Below are 19,490 nucleotides of genomic sequence, written 5' to 3' on the forward strand. Positions count from 1 at the left end.
AAGAAACCTAGATTGATAGGTGAGAATAGATAAGGGAATTTATTATTAAACTGACTCATGGAAATTGCTGTTTTTAGAGGTCAAAATGGTTGAAAATTGGCAATTGTATATGATGCAGTCAAGATAAGGGTAACATTTCAAATAGGTAAAAAAAAAAAAAAAAAGACAAATTATCTATAAATATTGGCTACCTGTTTGGGGGAAGAGAAACTCAATTAGATCCTTATCTTGTACAAAACATAAAAATAAGTTATTTATCAAGTGTATTAAAGAAGTAAACATTAGAAATATGTAAAAACATATATTAGTTCAGGTAATTAGTGGCTGTGACAGAAAAATTCCCAATTTCAGTGGTTGAAATTCACATAAAGTCAGAACAAGTGTTTTTGATCAAATAGCTCTTTTTCAAGGAGTGATTCAGTTCCAGGCACCTTCCATATTGTGGTTCCACTGCCTTCAATACACAGCTCCCCATTTCTCCCTGGGGGTGTATCCATTACAGTCAACCAAAAGATAAAAAGAGCATAAAAGATCACACAGGTAAGTCCCAGAAGATGGTAATTTGTCTCTGTCCACATTCCATTAGTCAGATCTCAGATCTCAATAGCATGGCCACACCCAGTCATAAGGAAGGTTGGGATATAGTCTGGCTGGGTGCCCAGGAGGAAAAGGAAAAGAGTTTGCTGAACAGCTAGCCATTTCTGCCCCGTTTATACATTTTTATTCAGAAGAAAACTAGGAGGGTATATTTGGAATCTTATGGCAAGGAAAATTTTCTTAAGCCAAAAAAGTGGAAAAAAAAAGAAAAATTGGCAGACTTGACTTCATAAAACAGAAAAACCTAAGCATAAAAGACACCATAAGCAAAGAAATAGAAAGAAAATATTTACAACATATAGTGAAAAGATCAATATTCCAGAATAACAAAAGTTACAAATGGCCAATAAATATATGAAAAATGCTCAATCTCACTAGGAATCAATGAAATGTATGTTAAAACAACAAGTGGACACTTTTTTACCCATCAGATTTGTAAAAAAAAAATTTTTTTTAATGTTTAAAATACCCATCAATTTTTCTTCTCGATATCTACCTTATAGAAATGCTTCCCAAAATGTTCAAAGTAGAATGAAGAATGTTTTATAGTATCACTTATAATAACAACAGATTAAAAACAACCTAAGTAGCAACAGATAAAAGGATAAGTGTAATGGAATATTGCGCAGCAATTTTTTAGAGCGATCTAGATATACAACATAGAAAGCTCTCCAAACATATACTAAATGAAAAAGTAAGTCACAGGATAATATATACAGCACGATCCTCTTTTTGCACATATAAATATGTAATTCCTATTGTAAGTGTAGAGATGGGGTGCCTGAGTGGCTCAGTCAGTTGAGCATCCAATATTTGATTTCAGCTCAGATCATGATCCCAGGGTCATGGGATTGAGCCCCGCATCGGAGCCCACCCTGAGTATTGAGCCAGCTAAAGATTCTCTCTCTCACTCTCTCTCTCTCTCTCTCTCTCTCTCTCTCTCTCTCTTTCTCTCTCTGCCCCATGGCCCTCTCTTCCACTTGTGTGTGCTCTCTCTCTCTAAAATAATAAGTAAATTAATAAATAAATACATGTAAATGGATAGAAAATTAAATATCTCCCATCCAAGTACTAACCAGGCCCGACCCTGCTTAGCTTCCGAGATCAGACGAGATCGGGCGCGTTCAGGGTGGTATGGCCGTAGACGAAAATTAAATATCTCAATAGATACATGCCAACCTGTGAGATAAGTGTTTCTCCCCCCAAGGAGGGAAGTGAAATGACAACACAGGAAAGAAGGTTAAAAGGGAGTATTTTCCTTATATAATTGTATTCTTTTAATTTCCATAGGTATATATATCACCTGTACAAATAAGAATGGTGATGGAATTTTTTAGAAAGTAAAAAATAATAACTTGACTTCTGGTTTTTAGTTCTGCATGTAAGACATTCGGAAGTCACCACTCTATCTTAACAAGTAAAAAGCACAACAAACTGAAAGAATAATAACTCCTATAAGATCCCTAAGAGAGGTGATGACAAAGAACAAACCACTGTCCCCAAGACTGGAGACCCAAACAGGTGAACACAAGGAGTCATGGCTTAACAGAGCAGGCTTACAAGGGGAAATCATCCCAGGAAACAGTGCCAAAGTAAGAAAATCTGAACTGTGATTGGCAAATTGCTGCATATTCAGTGTGCAAGGGTAAAATATCAGGGGACAGTCATAGGAGTTACTCCCACGGTTTTGTGAGATTTACCTCCAGGAGTTCGACCAGATTCTCACAGTAAATATCAAAGAGAAATCTACTCATGCTTCCGGTAGGGGAAAGGAAAAAGAAACCATTTTGAAACAGATGGGAATACTCTATTTTTCTCAACAAGGCCTGCTTAACCAGGACAAACTTAACCAGAATCTAGTCTGTAGTATTATCATCTCTTTCCTGGGGAAAGAGAAATATTCAGCCCCAGCCCAAATCAAACTACAGAAAATCAAAGTTAAAGAAAAAGACCTACGAGGCACCTGGCTGGCTCAGTCTGTGGAGCATGCAACTCTTGATCTCTGGGTCATGAGTTTGAGTCCCACGTTGGGTGTAGAGATTACTTAAAACTAAAATCGTAAAAGAAAAAAAAAAAAGAGTCCTGAAAGAAGCCAGAGGGAACAAAAATATCCTACCTATAGAGGGCAAAAGAAAAGAATTCCAAATTTTATATTAAGAGGCAAAAGATTCAGAATAGCCAACTCAATATAGAAAAGAAAAGTTAAAGAACGGACACTACCCAACTTCAAGACTGACTATAAAGCTACAGTAATCAAAACAGTGTGGTATTGGCAAAGGAATAGACAAATCGATTAATGAAACAGAATAGAGGCCCAGAAATAGGCCACATAACTACACTCAACTGATCTTTGAGAAAGAGAGAAGGCAATACAATGAAGCAAAGATAGGCTTTTCAACAAATGGTGCTAGAAAAACTGGATATCCACTTGCAAACCAAACAAACAAAAAATGAACCTACACACAGACTTTGCACGCTGCTCAAAAATTAACTTAAAACAGGTCAGAAACCTAAATGTAAAATGCAAAACTATAATACCCCGAGAAGATAACAAAGGAGAAAACCTAGATGACCTTGGATACAATGATGCCTTTTCAGATACAACACCAAAGGCACAATCTGTGAAAGAAATAATGGATAGCTGGATTTCTTTAAAATTGAAAACGTCTGTTCTGCAAAAGACAATGTCAAGAAAATGAAAAGACAAGCTACAGTCTGGAGAAAATATTTGCAAAAGATACATCTCATAAAGGACTTACCCAAATATACAAAGAACATTTAAAATTCAGTAGCATAAAACAAACAACCCAATTAAAAAATGGGCCAAAGACTTTAACAGATGTCTCACCAAAGAAAATATATAGATGACAAATAAGCATATGAAAAGATGACATTAGGGAAATGCAAATTTAAAACAGTGAGATACCACTACATATCTATTAGAATGGACAAAGTCCAGAATACTGACAACACCAAATGCTGGCAAGGATTAGAGTACAGAAACTCTCATACATTGCTGGTAAAAATGCAAAATGGTACAGTCACTTTGGAAGACAGTTCGGCAGTTTCTTATAAAACTAAACATACTTTTACCATATGATCTAGCAATCATTCTCCTTGGTGTTTACTCAAAAGTGCTGAAAATATGTTCACACAAAAATCAGCACATGGATGTTTATAGCAGCTTTATTCTTAATTGCCAAAACTTGGAAGCAACCAAGACGTCCTTCAGTAGGTGAGTGGATAAATAAACTGGTACATCCAGACAGCAGAATATTACTCAGGACTAAAAGAAGTGAGCTACCAAGCCATGAAAAGACATGGAGGAATTTTAAATGCATATTCATAAGAGACAGAAGCCAGTCTGAGAAGGCTACACGTTGTATGATTCCAACTATTTGACATTCTAGAAAAGGCAAAACTGTGGAGGCAGTAAAAAGCTCAGTGGTTACAAGGCATCAGGAGAGGTGGGATGACTAGGCAGAGCACAGAGAATTTTTAGGGCAGTGCAAATACTCTATGATAATAAAATGATGGATACATGTCATTACACATTTATCAAAACCCATAGAATGTACAACACCAAGAGTAAACCTTAATGTAAACCATGGACTTTGGGTTAAAATGATGTGTCACTCATCATTGTGTAGGCTCATCAGTGTAATAAATGTACCACTTTGGTAATGGTGGAGACAATGCGTGTATGGGGGGTAGGGGACTTATGGGAAACCTCTGTATCTTCCCCTCAGTTTTGCAGTTAATCTATAAATGCTCAAAAAACTAAAGACTTAAAGAAAAGGGAACAAATTCAAAATATATAATTTGCATACATATTTTTCAAGACAAAAAGCAGACTGGGGAAAATATTCATAACATAAATATTAAAAATGTGATTAATATTGTTCACATACAAAGAACTCTTAAACATCAATTTTAAATTTTTTTTTTCAACGTTTTTTTTTTTTATTTATTTTTGGGACAGAGAGAGACAGAGCATGAACGGGGGAGGGGCAGAGAGAGAGGGAGACACAGAATCAGAAACAGGCTCCAGGCTCCGAGCCATCAGCCCAGAGCCTGACGCGGGGCTCGAACTCACGGGCCGCGAGATCGTGACCTGGCTGAAGTCGGACGCTTAACCGACTGCGCCACCCAGGCGCCCCTTAAACATCAATTTTTAAAAAAGGAAACCCAATAGAAAAATCAGTAATAGAATTAAAAACTCACAACAGGGGGTGTCTGGGTGGCTCAGTCAGTTAAGTGTCTGACTCTTGATCTTGGCTTGGCCATGATCTCACAGTTCATGAGTTTGAGCCCCACATGTGGCTATTCATTGACAGCATGAAGCCTGCTTGGAATTCTCTCTCCCTCTCTCTCTCTCTCTCTCTGCCCCTACTCCACTCATGCTCTCACTCTCTAAATAAATAAATAAACAAACAAACAAACAAACTTTTTTTAAAAACTCACAAAAGGAAAATGTAAATGGAAAATAAGCACATTATATGAAAAAATACTCAGCCTCATAAGTGATAAGAATGACTTCCCAAGTTAAGTCTTCCCACGTCAAATTGACTGCCTAAATGAAATTTAAGGGAATAAGAAGTCATCAAAGATCCCATAGGAGCAGATGGAAACTTGGGGCCACCAGGAAATGTTTAAAGAAATGGTCTCCCAAGAAATGAGGATTTATGAGAAGGAGGTAAGAGAAAGCAGCCAGGAGCAGCTTCAGGAGGAAGGTGGCAGAGAGGGCAGGGGCTAACAAAATGAACTATGTTCATGTTTGTTAAGTATGTTAGCTATATTCCTGGCTCTACTTTGTTGATTCTACCTTTATTTTCCTCTCTTATTTCACTCCTGGTTTGGGTAGGCCATTTTGTTGCATTTTATTCATCTTGTAAATTGCCTTCCCTGTCTGGAACATTTTTGAGAACAGATAATCAAACGAATGGGTGATTTATTCATCAAGTGGTAAAATGAATGGGTGGTTGAATAAATTGCAACTATTTTCAAGCAGAGAAAAGTCCTTAAAGTGATTTGGTGGGATGGGAATGCCAGACATTCTGAGAGAGAACTATTTTAGCATTTCTGGACAATAAGCTAGACTTCACCTTCCCAAGAAAGGGGATGTGTGAGGACTAAGAGTTACGCCAGATGCTTGAGGAGTCCTGGTTCATTGTCAGAAGAACTCATACCTCATACCCTGTTAAAATGTACACAAGAACTTAAACTGTAGAAAAAGAGTAAGTTATAGTTATGATGGGTTAACTGCTGTAGCAAATAAACCCTTAAATGTATAATGCCTCAACGTCAATGGAAGTTTATTTCTTGCTCACAAAACAGTACTGAGCAAGTGAACAGGTTGGCATAACAGTCATTCAGAGAACCCAAGCTGATGGAGACACTGCCATCTTGAACACATGGCTTCCAAGGTTGCCCTAGGAGTCACCTAGCTCTAACCAGCCAGTAGGAGAAAAGAGCAAAGACCCTGTGGGAAGCTTACGTGGACTAAATCTGGAAATAGGACATATCAATTTTGGGTAAAACTTAGGCATGTGACCACACCCAACTACAAGGCAGGCAGGGAAATGTAGTCCAGCTATGTGCCCAGAATGGAAAGGAAAACGTGGATTTGGGCGAGCCCCTAGTATTTCCTGCCACAGACCTAATAGTTGGGTCACACTTGAATAAGGGACCTCAATAAATTCCAAACTACACACTTTAATTCCCTTCTGAGGAGCCTGGGAACATGTGCCAAACACCTGTTCAAGAGTTACTTTAGTAATAAGTTCCAGATGAGAATTCTACCTCCCAAACTCCATTACCGAAGTCTTTTTCAGGGAACACTCCCATCCCCGTTTAGAGGGAGGAAAGGCAAAGAAAGATTATCCCTGCAGTGCATTTTAAGAGAGTCACTGTGACATCAAGGAGAAATCAGGGAGGGAAGATTGACTGTACTTGTTAAATAGGGTAGATTTTTCTGTGCAGCCTTGTGCGTTTATGGAGAGAATGTCATGCTGATGTCAATTTTTGCTAAACTACTGATCAATCCCTTGCAGAAGCACATTTTAAAAAAATACTATTTCTATTGTTCACTCTGCCTTGCTCTGGTAAGGCTATTTCCACACTGAGTGGGAAAAATAAAAGAACAGCTGCACCACATCTCTTAACCATGAACCCTAGTAAGCACCCATTTTGCTAAAAAGAAGAAATCAATTTTTAGTTTTATAAGACAGAAATAAAGCCCATTTAAAAAGAAATATTAAGAATGCCTATTTAAATGCAAATTGAACTACAGCATTTACATGTGTCAATTAAAGTCCCTTGAAGGATTTCCTTGAAATAGGAGCATTTGCTTATGTGAATTTTTTGTTTTAAAGAAAGAGACAATTAAAAGTTATTCTGAATGTCATGGCAGTTGCTAAAAAAGTAGATCATTGTTAGTTCTGGTAACATTTGAATTAAGGGACTGATTTAGTTTCAACAGGAAAAACATGATGACTCCTTTGCCCATCCAAGAAAGGTAATGCTCATGATTTTGTCCCTGCTTGCGCCCCATTAGACAGAACCAAGGTGAGAACTCTTTTGACACCCACAACACAATCTGAGAATAATAAAAAGCTAGCATTTGCTGCATACCTACTGCCTGTACCAGGCATTTTTTTCCTTCAGATTACATCAGTTGGTCTCTACAATCACCCAGAAAAGGAAGTGAGTAAACATTATTATCCTATTTTACAGAGGAGGAAATTGAGGTTCAGAGAAGTAGCAGCTTAGTCTCAGCCTCACCTTTAGTGAGTTGTAAATCCAGGATTCAACGCCAAATGTGTGTTATGCCAAAGCTGTAGTTTAAGCCACTCTTCTAAGCTGACTCACATTAGTGCAGGTCAGGTAGGCCCTTCCCAGTCAGATGCTTTTACCCTGCCTCCACAAAGGCCAAGACTCCTTGGGCTGCATTTGCAAGTTGTGGGGTTTTTTTTTAATGGAGTAACTTTTGGAGCAAGAAAGGAACAGGAGCCACTGATACTGCTAAGAAATAGCTAACACTTCTGTCTCTCTCTGTCCCAAAAATAAATAAAAAACGTTGAAAAAAAAAATTAAAAAAAAAAAAAAAGAAATAGCTAACACTGTATCATTTGCCTGACCTGCCCTCTGAGGCTGTCCATCCCCTCTGCCAATCAGGGAAGGTTCCCATGCTATTACACACAGATGGACATGATTGGTCTTACTGTATATACATGGAATCATGACAGGATTCAAGGGAAATCTGCCAACCAGGATGCACTAACGTCCTTTCCTCCAAAGTTGCCTACAACTGCTCACTGGTCCTGGAAATTCCTTAAACAGATGACCAGGCCTGAAGTTCACAATTAGAGAGCAGAATAATGGTAGAAAACATGTGAGGTAAGGGAAGTAAATCATCCCAAATGTATACCAAAAAAAAAAAAAAAAACAACTGACAATAGCACATCTTTTTGCAGTTAAGACTTTTATGTGAGAAGAGGAAGAAGGTTGGCAAATAACACAGCAGAACGTCTGCTCCCACTGCCCTTTCAAAGACCGTAACAGACATGACTAACAGAACCGGAACAATTACTCTCAACATAGCACACTACAAGAATTGATACATGTGTGATTGGACCTGATTTACCCATCCCAGAAATTAAAAAATATAGGAACTCTTCTATAAAGAAGTGAGTGTCATGAGGCCACTGAGGTTGGCAAAGGCTGTGGAGAGGCTGGAATGTATGTGACATCTTTAACCAACTTCCCAAGTTTACCCAGGATTAGTTACCCTAAGACTCATAACACTGCTCACCAAAGGCATCATTGGTATTGTATTGTACTTTGACATCATTGGTATTGTCAAAGTATGAATATAGTGGAGGGAGAGTAAGTGTTGTCTCCTGAGTTGCTTCTGGAACAGCCCAGGCTTCTATTACCACTGGAATAGAACCGGCAGGTCAAATGTATTTCATATATTTACCACAAAGACTGCTGTGGTAGTAAATTACCTTCCCTGAGACCTTGTAGGTCAAACTGAAAAGTTGCAAGAGCTTCAGTTCTGAGTAAAATGGAATAAGTTCACTCCCTCTCAGCCACAGAATGGACATATAAAACCTGGAAAGAATGCATGAAGCAGCCATTTCAGGACTCTGAAAAGTCAATAGTAGCAGGCAGATTGAGAAAGAAGAGCAGAATTTGAAGGACCACCAGCCCAGTAAGATGGGCGCTAGAGAACAAACAAGGACAACTCTAAGAAAAGCCCTCTAGTTTTGGCTCCAGGAATTAAATAGGGGACTCCTAATACTCAGGGAGTGGAAGAGAAATCCCCTATTTTTCTTTTTATCTTTTTTAATCTCAGCTCTATCATGTCCCAACCCCAGGCAATCCCAGACTGGTGGTGACAGGGGCAGCTGCAGGGCCCACAGGCACCTGCAACTCTGTAGAATGGAAATGTTCCTCTCCCATCAGAGTAGCTATGGACCCAAGAAGATGGATAAACCTTGTTGGGTTTTTCTCTCTGTCCTCCTGCCACTTGGCCCTAGATATGGGCGTGATTATGAGAATTATGTGGCAGACTGTGTGATAACTAAAGCCCCAGATTTTTGACTAGAAAAACAAAAAGGAAGCCAGAGAACTGGAAAGGACAAAGGAGACTGCAGGAAGGAAGGAGCTCAGGAAAATGATCATGTAGAGCTGTTTACAAACTCCTGGACTCACCTCCAAACAACACATGCAGCATATCATAGACTTTGGGATAGACCACTGCCCAGCTCCCAGATTGGCCACTGGATGGTGCATGCATAAAATTGATCCAATTAGCACTTCAAAGCCTTTGAAAACAGAACTGAAATTAAAACCATAACCCACAGAAGACAGAGCAGAACTTACAACCAGAACCCAAGTGTGTCAATAGCCAACCAAAACAAAAACACTCACATTTTCCATATGATTTAAAGACCTAGAGTCTCACAATATAACATTCTAATTTTCCAAAATGCAATCCAAAATTACTTGACATACAAAGAATCAGGAAAGTCTCAACTCACATAAGAAACCATAATGGGGTACCTGGGTGGCTCAGGTCATGATCTCGTGGTTTGTGGGTTTGAGCCCTGAGTCGGGCTCTGTGCTGAAAGCTCAGAACCTAGAGCCTGCTTCAGATTCTGTGTCTCTCTCTCTCTGCCCCTCCCCTGCTTGAACTCTCTATCTCTCTCTCTCTGTCTCTCCCTCTCAAAGATAAATAAACATTAAAAAAAAATTTTTTAAAGGAAGACATAATCAACAAACAGCAATCTTAAGATGACACAGATATTGGAATTATCTGAGAAAGACTTAAAAGTAGCTATTACAAAAGTGTTTGATGAACTCCTGGGACCTCATCAAAATAAAAAGCTTCTGCACAGTGAAGGAAACAATCAGCAAAACTAAAAGGCAACCAACAGAATGGGAGAAGATTTTTGCAAATGACATATCAGATAAAGGGTTAGTATCCAAAATCTATAAAGAACTTATCAAACTCAACACTCAAAAAACAAATAATCCAGTGAAAAAATGGGCAAAAGACATGAATAGACACTTCTCCAAGGAAGACATCCAGATGGCCAACCGACACATGAAAAAATGCTCAACATCACTCATCATCAGGAAAATACAAATCAAAACCACAATGAGATACCACCTCACACCTGTCAGAATGGCTAACATTAACAACTCAGGCAACAACAGATGTTGGCAAGGATGCAGAGAAAGAGGATCTCCTTTGCATTGTTGGTGAGAATGCAAGCTGGTGCAGCCACTCTGGAAAACAGTATGGAGGTTCCTCAAAAAACTAAAAATAGAACTACCCTCCGACCCAGCAATTGCACTACTAGGCATTTATCCATGGGACACAGGTGTGCTTTTTCGAAGGGACACATGCACCCCCATGTTTATAGCAGCACTATCAACAATAGCCAAAGTATGGAAAGAGCCCAAATGTCCATCAATGGATGAATGGCTAAAGAAGATGTGGTATATATATACAATGGAGTATTAATGGGCAATCAAAAAGAATGAAATCTTGCCGTTTACAACTACGTGGATAGAACTAGAGGGTATTATGCTAAGTGAAAGTAGTCAGTCAGGGAAAGACAAAAATCACATGACTTCACTCATATGAGGACTTTAAGAGACAAAAGAGATGAACATAAGGGAAGGGAAACAAAAATAATATAAAAACAGGGAAGGGGACAAAACAGAATAGACTCATAAATATGGAGAACAAACTGAGGGTTACTGGAGAGGTTGTAGGAGGGGGGATGGGCTAAATGGGGAAGGGGCATTAAGGAATCTACTCCTGAAATCATTGCTGCACTATATGCTAACTAATTTGGATGTAAATTTTAAAAAATAAAAAATAAAATTTTTTAAAAAAAAGAAAAAAGTGCTTGAAGAAATAATGGCAAATATTCTTTAAAAAGATGGAAAGATTAGGGGTGCCTGGGTGGTGCAGTGGTTAAGTGCTTGACTCTTGATTTCAGCTCAGGTCATGATCTCATGGTTCATGAGTCTGAATCCCGTATCTGCCTCTGCATTTACAGTGAGGAGCCTGCTTGGGATTCTCTCTCTCTCCCTCTGCCTCTCTCTGTCTCTGTCTCTCTATCTCTCTCTTTCTCTCAAAATAAATAAATAAACTTAAAAACATATAGTGGCTAACAACCTCCCAAATTTGGCAAACAACATATAATTTGTTTTTAAAAAGACACCTCATTACGCTGTTTCAAAGGGATACATGCACCCCAATGTTTATAGCAACACTATCAACAACAGCCAAAGTATGTTCATCGATGGGTGAATGGATAAAGAAGATGTGGTATATATATACACAATGGAGTATTACTCGGCAATCAAAAACAATGAAATCTTGCCATTTGCAAGTATGTGGATGGAGCTAGAGGGTATTATGCTAAGCGAAATTGGTCAGTCAGAGAAAGACAAATATCATATGACTTCACTCATATGAGGACTTTAAGACACAGAACAGATGAACATAAGGGAAGGGAAGCAAAAATAACATAAAAACAGGGAGGGGGACAAAACATAAGAGACTCATAAATATGGAGAACAAACTGAGGGTTACTGGAGGGGTTGTGGGAGGGGGGATGGGCTAAATGGGTAAGGGGCACTAAGGAATCTACTCCTGAAATCATTGTTGCATTATATGCTAAGTAATTTGGATGTAAATTTAAAAAATAAAGTTAAACAAAAATAAAAATAAATAAAAAATAAATAAAAAGGTACCTCAGATAAGAAAAATTATGAGAATTCATTGTCAACAGACCTACTCTAAAAGAATTGCTAAAAGAAGTTCCCAGACAAAGGGAAATGATACCAGAAAAAAATTTTACATAGTAAGAATGAAGAAAGAGCAAAGCAAATATAGATAATTCTTCTCTTGAGTTCTTTAAAATATACATCACAGGGGCGCCTGGGTGGCGCAGTCGGTTAAGCGTCCGACTTCAGCCAGGTCACGATCTCGCGGTCCGTGAGTTCGAGCCCCGCGTCAGGCTCTGGGCTGATGGCTCGGAGCCTGGAGCCTGTTTCCGATTCTGTGTCTCCCTCTCTCTCTGCCCCTCCCCCATTCATGCTCTGTCTCTCTCTCTGTCCCAAAAATAAATAAAAAACGTTGAAAAAAAAAAATTTTTTTTAAAAAAATAAAAAAATAAATAAAAAAATAAAATAAAATATACATCACAGCCAGGGGCACCTGGGGGCTCAGTCAGTTAAGCATCCAACTTCGGCTCAGGTCATGATCTTATAGTTCATGAGTTCAAGCCCTGTATCAGGCTCTCAGCTGTCAGCACAGAGCCTGCTTCGGATTCTCTGTCTCCCTCTCTCTCTGCCCCTCCTCCACTCGTTTTCTGTCTCTCTCTCTCTCTCTCTCTCTCTCTCTCTCTCTTAAAAGTAAATTAAAACATTTTTAAAAAGATTAAAAAAATATGTATGACAGCCAAAATCAAAAACTATAATAATGTCTGATGTGGCAGGTTATGTATATGTTTTATTATTCTGAAATCAATTACATAAAATACATAGTGAGAAACACAATGTGTAAATTAAAAAGAATACTAAAATATGTTCAATTAACCCAAAAGAAGAAGGGAAGGGGAAACGGAGAAATAAAATCAGAGGGAAAACACAGAACACAAATAATAAAATGGCAGACCCAAATCCAAATGTATCAATAATTACAATAAGCACAAATGTTCTAAATATACCAATTAAAAGACAGAGATTTCTAGAAGGATATAAATGGATTTAGAAATAATCAAAACATGAGAGTACATGCTGTCTACAACAAATTCACCTCAAATACAATGATATAGACAGGATAAAGTAAAAGGATAGAAAGACTATACCATGCAAACACTAATCAAAAGAAAGCTAGCATAGCTATATGAATAAGAAAGTAAACTTCAGAACAAAGAAAATTACCAGGGATAAAGAGAGACATTACACAATGATAAAAAGATCAATTCACCAAGAACACATAATAGTAATAAATATGTATGTACCGAATAGTACTTCATGAAACAAAAACGAATGAATTGAAAGGAGAAATAGACAAATCCAAAATTATAGTTGGAGACTTCAATACTACTCTCTCAGTAATCAATAGAACTAGTAGACAGAAAATCAGCAAGGATATAAAAGAAGTGAGCAACAACATCAAACAACTAAATCTAACTGACATTTATAGAACACTCCATCCTAAACAGATTATAATTCCATGCACATACTTATTGAACATTTATCAAGATAGAGCATATCCTGGGTCATAAAACAAACCTTAATAAATTTCAAAGAATTGAATTATACAAAATATGTTCTCTGATCATAATGGAATTATGCCAGAAATCAGTAACAAAGATAACAGTAAAATCTACAAACACTTGGAAATGAAACAATACGCTTCTAAATAATCCATAGGTGGAAGAGGAAGCCTCAAAGGAAATTTAAAAATATTTTCAACTGAATGAAAAGACATCAAACACTGTGAGATGGGGGCGCCTGGGTGGCGCAGTCGGTTAAGCGTCCGACTTCAGCCAGGTCACGATCTCGCGGTCTGTGAGTTCGAGCCCCGCGTCAGGCTCTGGGCTGATGGCTCGGAGCCTGGAGCCTGTTTCCGATTCTGTGTCTCCCTCTCTCTCTGTCCCTCCCCCGTTCATGCTCTGTCTCTCTCTGTCCCAAAAATAAATAAATAAACGTTGAAAAAAAAAAAAAATTAAAAAAAAAAAAAAAAAAACACTGTGAGATGAAGCTAAAGCAGTACTTAGAAATTTAAAGGGTTCCATACTCAAATTAGAAAAGAAGTCTCTAATTAGTTATCTAAGCTTCCCCCTGGAGAAAAATAAATCCAATGTAAGCACAGGGAAGGAAATAATAAATATAAGGGCAGTAATCAATGAAATAAAAAACAGAAAAACAATAAGGGAAATCAATGAAACAAAGGTGGTTCTTTTAAAAGATCAATAAAATTGATAAATCTCTAATAATATCAACAAAGAAAAAAGAATTTACAAACTACCAATATCAGGAATGAGAAAGGGATATTACTCCAAACTGGAGAAATCAGAAGTATAATAAGAAACTACAAACAACTCTACACACATATATTCAATAATTTAGATGAAATGAGCACTTCTGCAAAAACCATTAAACTACCAAAATCCACTCAAGGTAAAATAGATAACCTGAATAATCCTATAACTATTAAAAGAAATTGAATTTGTAGTTAAAAACCTTCTGAAAAATAAATCTCCAAGCTCGGAGTATTTCACTGATGAATTCTACTGAACAATTAAAGAGGAAATAACAGAAATTCCACACAATTTTTTGCAGAAAAGAGGAGGGAATACTTCTCAGCTCATTTATGAGGTCAGTATTGCCCTGATATCAAAGCCAGACAAAAACATTACAAGAAAAGAAAACAATATTCCTTAATAAGTATTTTTTCAAAACTATAAAACATTACAAAATAAAATCCAGCAATATATAAAAAGAATAATATACTACAACTAGTTCAATATACAAAAATAAGGGTAATCACGATAACAGTCTAAAGTAAAAGAAAACACACACACACACACACACACACACACACACGAACCTATCAATCTATGCACAAAAAAATCACTTGATAAAATTCAGTACTCATTCATAACAAAAACTCTCCACAAACTGAAATTGAACTTCCTTAACCTGATGAAAGTTACTATTATGAGCTGAATTGTGTTCCCCCGCAAATTCTTATGTTGATGCCTTAACTGTATTTGGAGATAGGGCCTTTTATAATGGTGATTAAATAGGGGCACCTTGGTGGCTCAGTCAGTTAAGTGACCAACTTTTGATTTCAGTTCAAGTCATGATCCCACAGTTTGTGGGATAGTCTTGCCGCACTATGACAGTGTGGAGCCTGCTGGGGATTCGCGTGTGTTCTCTCTCTCTCTCTCTCTCTCTCTCTCTCTCTCTGCCCCTCCCCTCTCTCTCTTTTTGGAGTGCACATTCTCTTTCTAAATAATACATACATACATACGTACATACATACATACATACATACATAAAATGAAGGTGATTAAATTAAAACGAGGCCATAAGCAAGGACTCTAATCCAATTGTAATGGTGTCCTTATAGGAAGAGAAAATTTGGACATACAGAGAGACACTAGGGATATGCACACAGGGGAGAAAAAACATGTAAGGACACAGAGAAGAAGGTCAATGCGTACGAGCCAAAGGGTGAGGCTTCACAAGAAACCATCTAGCTGACACCTTCATCTCCCTCTCCCAGCTTCCAGAAGTGTGAGAAATAAATTTCTGTTGTTTAAGCCACAAAGTCTATGGTACTTTGTCATAGTGACCCTAGCAAACTGATACAAATACCTACAAAATAATATAGGTACCTACAGCTAACATCATCGTTAAGGGTGAAAGACTGAGTGCTTGACCACCCCCATTCCAAGGTCAAAAACATGGCAAGAATGCCTGCTCTCTCATTCTAGTGTGAAAAGGCATACAAAGAGGACAGTTCAGTAATTTACAAAGAAAATCCATTCCGTAGATGTTATCTCATCCCCTCACCTCAGTACTCAGCACCAGACCAACTCCAACACGAACCTCACTTACACACACACACACACACGTCATACCTATTACCTAAATGTCTTCATTAAAACTAATTTTCATCCAAATTATCAAAATAGTTGCCTCAACTCTCTTTAAATGTAAAGAGACAGTATTGGGCATAAGGAAGGAAGAAAGCAGGGAACCAAGTTAACAGCAAGATTATGAGGTCTGCACAAAGGAAAATTCAAAAAAATTTTCCATGTGCCCATATATGAAAACTGCAACCCACACATCCCTGGCCATGTTGTGGAGGGTCAGGTTACACTTGATGGAACTTTCTAACACCATTACTCTGGTCATAATGTAATATTTATGTCTTAGTTAATGAGGAATAAAATGTGATTATTTAAAAAAGCATAAAGCTTCTTAGAAACCTCAGTTGATGGCAGTTATTTGGAGGTTTATTTTCTCCCCACAAATAATGCATCTGAGTGGTTTAGAACTATATCTACCAAGCCCCACTTCATACCTACTCTTGCAAGACAAAGGTTTTGTGCACAACGTGAAAATTGTGACTGGAGGCATGATATGTAGGCTACTTAATCTATGATAGAAGAGGTGTACATGCATATGTTGGCCTAAATGGACAAGGGAAAAGGTAGTTGAAAAGAAATAAGGATTATGCTCTGAGGTTGAATTTTTCCTCCTGGGGCTCTTTAAACAATGCCTTTATCTGTTCCTCATTTTCCAGTTGTCTTCTCTAGCGATGTGGCAATAATTTAGCAGTATTATGTGCTGTCACTTCTGTATTAGTAAACACCAGGACTTGCTTAGTAATTACAGACTAACCTCATAATGAAATGCAGTGAACAGTTCTAATTAAATTTTAATGTTGCTTAACAACTATTCTACTTTAAAATGAGAATTTTCCAGCCATGTATCCTAATAAGTTATCAGAATGCATTCCAAAAACTGTATAAACAAGAAGGTAAACATATAATATTACCACCAGTGGGCATGTGTGTGGGAACATTTATAATCAAAAATGAATATACTACATTGAAAAGTATTAAAATATAAAAGCACATCAAAATGCTATAACAACTGCAGGGCAGGATATTTTTGAAAACTTACATTTCACTTTAGACGGGGGGAAAGGGTAAATTATTCTCCAATACAGAAGTTAAACCTATCTTCTTCTGAACATGGGACTGACACGTGTTAACCTAAGAACATCCACACCTTCGATAAAGTCACAAAGCTAAAAGAAAATTCACCATGCAATCTAGGAAACACAGCTTTCCATTTACCCTATTCTTTAAAAATCTGCCATGTTCTATTGTTGTACCGCCTTTACCCGTGCTAAGTCGTTCTGAGCATTTATGAAATCCCTTTGGTACTGACCTAGTGAACATGGTAAAGTGGTGGAAATCTGTTACCCTCTCTTCATATCACAGGAATATAATATTAATATACACAATCCTCCCTTCTCCCACTCCATTGTCAGAATGAACAGGTCCAATCTATTACCTTTTTGGAAAAAACCTATCCCCTAACTCTCCCCTCACTGCTTGCTGCAATCTGCTATAGCTTCTCCTACATTTCTACCCCAAGCCATTCTATTGCTTCTTCTACTCTATGCCTAATTAATGCCTTTGGGGATATAAAATCTTAAAACACAATCATGTGGAACCCCAAATGGTTCAGTCAGTCGTGCTGATAAAAGAAGTAAAGTTTGGAAATCTTCGAGTCCGGCACCTGTTCATGGTCATCATTAACCAGCTTTACCTGGAGTACACATCAGATGGGACATCAGTCTGGCTGTAAGTTTCAGCCAGCTGTTAGATGGGAACATGGAGCATCGCTGTGCACCTGCAGATGTGTTGTTGCCTTTGTGAGGCAACATGTATAAACGTACCTGTGAGGAGCACTACACACACAAAAATACTACTGCCCCTAGAACGCTCTCTCTCCCCACAAGTAGCAACACCTCCTGCTACAATAATCACAATGCCGTTCTTCCTGAAACTAACTTCAAGGAGCTCAGTTGGTTGAGTGTCTGACTCTTGATTTCGGCTCAGGATGTGATCCCAGGGTTGTGGGATCAAGCCCCACCTCAGGCTCTACACTGAGCATGGAACCTGCTTAAGATTTTCTCTCTCTTCCTCTGCCCCTCTCCCCCACTCGCACTTTCTATCTCTAAAATAAATAAATACATACGTACATACAAACTTCAAGATATCCCTGCCTCTTGCCCTCCCTCAGCCCCCACATCTATCCTCCCCTTTACATTTCCATTGTCACTTCTCTAGTTCATGCCCTCATTACCTCTCATATGGACACTCAGTGTTTGTTAAAGCAGCCACTATGTGCTGGGCATGGTGGAAAATACAGACATGTGTAATACTGCAAAATACTCCAAATATTTATCATCTGGTAGCAGGGTAGGGAAATACAGACGTTTAGAAGGTAACTAGAATGCAATGAAATGACACAGAATAGAATATATAGGAAGGCTTCACACATATATGATTCAACAAAAAAATAAGATATACAGGAAGGTTTCATGGAGGCATTGGCTCTTGAGGTGAAACTTAAACAAGGAATAAGAAAAGAAAGAAAGAAAAAATACATTTTCATCTGAGAAAACAGCATGAGCAAATGCAAGGGGTTAGGACATACGTCATGTGGGGAGCACAATGAGCTGCCCCGTGGGACTGGAGGATGGGGTGGGAAGGACAGAGCAGCAGCTAAAGATGGAAGCACTGGGGGATGGAGAGGGTGAGGAGGTCTTTCAAGAGGCAAGAGCAGTGGTGTCACATAGCTCTTCTTCAAATTCTGCCTCCACTCCTAAAGGTCATGTGGCCATGAACAAATTATTTATCTTCCCTGAGACTTGGTTTCCTCATTTGTAAGATATAGACAACAAAACATCTACTTCACACAGTTTTCATGAGGATTAAATGAAATAATACATGTAGAGACTTTGCACAACCTCCAATATAGCAGGCACTTCATGGACGGTAGTTATTGTGATCATAGGAGACTGTTATGGACTGAATATTTGTAAACCCCGAAGATTCATATGGTAAAGCTCTAACATGCAATGCTGCTATGTTTGGAGATGGGCTTCTAAAGAAGTAATTAAGATTAAATGCCATCAAAAGTGTGGTCCTGGGGTGCCTCGGGGCTCAGTCAGGTAAGCATCTGACTTCAGGTCAGGTCATGATCTCACAGTTCATGGTTCGAGCCCCATGTTGGGCTCTGCACTGACAGCTCAGAGCCTATAGCCTGTTTCAGATTCTGTGTCTCCCTCTCTCTCTCTCTGCCCCTCCTCTACTCACGCTCTCTCTTGGTCTCTCAAAAATAAATAAAAACATTAAAAAAAAAAAAGTGTGGGTCCCTAATCTGACAGAATGAGAGTCCTTATAAGAGGAGGCACTGAAGAACTTGTCCACTCCTCTGCACCAAGGAGAGGCCATGTTAGGACAAAGAGAGAAGGTGGCTATCTGCAAGCAAGCAGGAGAGCACTTGCCAGAAACTGAACCGGCTACAACCTTGAACTTGGTCTTCTGGCCTTCATAATTGTAAGAAAACAGATTTCTGTTACTTAAGACACCCTGTTGATTTTGTTACGGCAGCCTAAGCTGGCTAACACAGAGGACTTGAAGGCCACTTTTAGAGATTTGTTCGTTACTTTGTGGGCAGTGGAGAAGCAGTAAAGGTTTCTGAGGTGACAAGAATCACGTTTACATCTGATTACCTGAGAGCTGAAGACTGGTGGGAAG

The sequence above is a fragment of the Neofelis nebulosa genome, chromosome 12, assembly GCF_028018385.1.
Source record: "Neofelis nebulosa isolate mNeoNeb1 chromosome 12, mNeoNeb1.pri, whole genome shotgun sequence".
In the NCBI taxonomy this organism is placed as follows: Eukaryota; Metazoa; Chordata; class Mammalia; order Carnivora; family Felidae; genus Neofelis; species Neofelis nebulosa.